Genomic DNA, 2,413 nt, shown 5'->3' with positions numbered 1-2,413 from the left:
TTAACGGATTTTTGGGAACGGGTGAAATTGTGCGGGAATGTATCTACATAACGTGCTTCACGCATGGTCACTTGTACTGTATACCTTGTAACCAGGTGTTCCCAAATCAGGGTTACCAAATAAAAGAAGTCTTCGACAGTGCTAAATAAAAAAGGTGGCCAAAGTTGTGGGGGAATAGGGAATGAGAATACCAGCTTGGAGATCTCAGGTGTTATAGATCTCCTCTTTACCCGCCCTTCCTTGTTGCACCATTATCATTGGGACACCCATGTTGCGTTAGCTTGTCTCTGCAAACCCCACTGAAATATTTAGATGCGATTCATTATATCTTCATTACTTCAATATATTCGACAGGGGCATTTCAGCGTTTTAATCTACTTATGTATATACGTATATAATCTACGTATATAATCTACTTATGTAATATCAGGGACGTGCGTGTGTGAGTTTTATAGAACCTCCGTTACATTTTCTCCAAATCGATCCTCTTCACTTCAATTGTGATTTTAAATATATTTATTGGAGAGCACGTGTAATGACGTAATACCACGTGATTAGCGTAAAGTCTAGTAAAAATCTTTGGTCTTAATAAACCCTCCGCGAAAGTCCAAGTGTGGTTCGAAAGTGAAGCGGGGCTTATCTTTGATACCTAACCCAAGCCTACTTGAATATGCATCTTCCAGGGAGCTTTAACGGGTTCAATTAACTGCATGGGAAAGAAAGGGACGACAAGTATGCATTTTTGGAGACCACTGCAATCTGGACAATGTGACGGACTGCGTTTTTTTTTGTCTTAAAGCCTGCTCGTAAAAGTAAAAAGGTGAGAAAAATTTTAATAATTGCCGGGAAAATCCTCTAACCGAATTTTTCTATTTCCCATACAAACTTTTTTTAAATAAAATGGAGACTACAATAATAGTAGGCGCCGGTACGTCATACATTGTTTGACAGCTACTCATTGTTCCCTGCTCAGTTTATTTTATGTGACAAACCAATATTGAGTTTACTGAAAAATTGTGAAAAAAATTTGAAAAAATTGTATTTGAAATTTTCTCACTTCTCAAATTTTGCGGGAAATTTTCTCACTTTGATTAATTACAATTTACGATGCCGAGGAGAAGACAGTCTGACTTAGGTCGTCGTAGTCAATTAAATGTGCGAAGAGCTACCACACGTGCTAACTGCACTGATAACCAGAGACAGACAGATCAAGAAAATAGTCGTATTGCTATGTCTGAATTGCGTTTTTTAGTGAGTGACAATGTAGGAGATAGGCTTAGAATGCAACGAGTTCGTGCACATCAAACACATCAACAGCAATCTAGACATAATGAAATTGAGCGAATCCGCAGACGCAGTGCTCCTGTGATTCTTGAACGAGCTGCATTCCACTATGATCAGGCAATTGATTATTGTGCCGACAAATCAGTAAAAATTGGGGAAATGAAAACAATTTGTAATTATTGTAAGGCGTTAAAGTACACTGGTGAATCTACTGGATTATGTTGCGCAAAATAAAATTGCCACAATTGGTCCCACCACCAACCTTTACGCTATTTAGTTTATGGGATTGGAAATGATTCGAAGCACTTCTTGACCAACATTCACAAATATAACAACTGTTTCCAGATGACATCCTTTGGTGCTACACATATTATACAAGACAATTTCATTACCATTTTTATGGTGATATATAAAAATATTCAAGTTTGTATTAAAATATATATATAGGAAATAATTAATGGCCAAATTTTGAAAAATCACAGATACAAGGACAATTTTATAACTTACTGGGAACTCTGTTACCACTACCTGATGCAGATCATAAATTTTTAAAAATTTATTTTATGGGCAATTCAGATGCAGAAATTAATAATCGTTGTGCGCACAATCCAACAGTGAAGAGAGCCATTGTCCAACAATTACAAATGTTTCTTCATCAGAATAACAATTTAGTAAACATGATCAAAATAGCATTGGATCGGATGCCATCTGATAGCCATAATACTGGAAGACTGGCTGTGAAAAGACTGATGAATAACGTCATTGAGGCGACAATCATAAAAGGAAAATACCAAGAAGAGGATGTCTTAATCCCGCGGATACCGATGATTCCAACGGACATACCATTCGATTTTAAACGCTTACAATTTCAGGAAACTCTGTTTTGTAAGTAAGCAACATGATGTATCGAAAATAATAATAAAACTTCATGTTTTATTCAATAAATGAAGTTGAATAAAATAAGAGGATACTCTTTAATTTTTGGGATTGAAAATGATTAAAATGATAGCTCCGCGAAACTTAATTTTAGCTATCTTCAGTTCTTATTGTATCAGATAATTTTTTTAAGTTTGAAAAATGTTAAATTTTGTCACAAAAGAAGATTCTGAACGCAACAAAAAATTCTTGA

General features: G+C 35.5%; 1 long non-coding RNA gene across 1 annotated transcript; it reads left to right on the top strand.

Annotated features, from left to right (window-relative positions):
• The first annotated feature begins 1,116 nt into the window (after positions 1 to 1,116).
• LOC123258193 lies at positions 1,117 to 2,051 on the top strand. Its single transcript, XR_006507993.1, has 2 exons — positions 1,117 to 1,707; positions 1,767 to 2,051. It is a non-coding gene; the product is annotated as an uncharacterized LOC123258193 (long non-coding RNA).
• Positions 2,052 to 2,413: the final 362 nt, after the last annotated feature.

Source organism: Drosophila ananassae, assembly GCF_017639315.1.
Source record: "Drosophila ananassae strain 14024-0371.13 chromosome Y unlocalized genomic scaffold, ASM1763931v2 tig00000100, whole genome shotgun sequence".
In the NCBI taxonomy this organism is placed as follows: domain Eukaryota; kingdom Metazoa; phylum Arthropoda; class Insecta; order Diptera; family Drosophilidae; genus Drosophila; species Drosophila ananassae.
The sequence above is the reverse complement of the archived record's forward strand: the minus strand, read 5'-3'. Positions and strand labels throughout refer to the sequence as shown.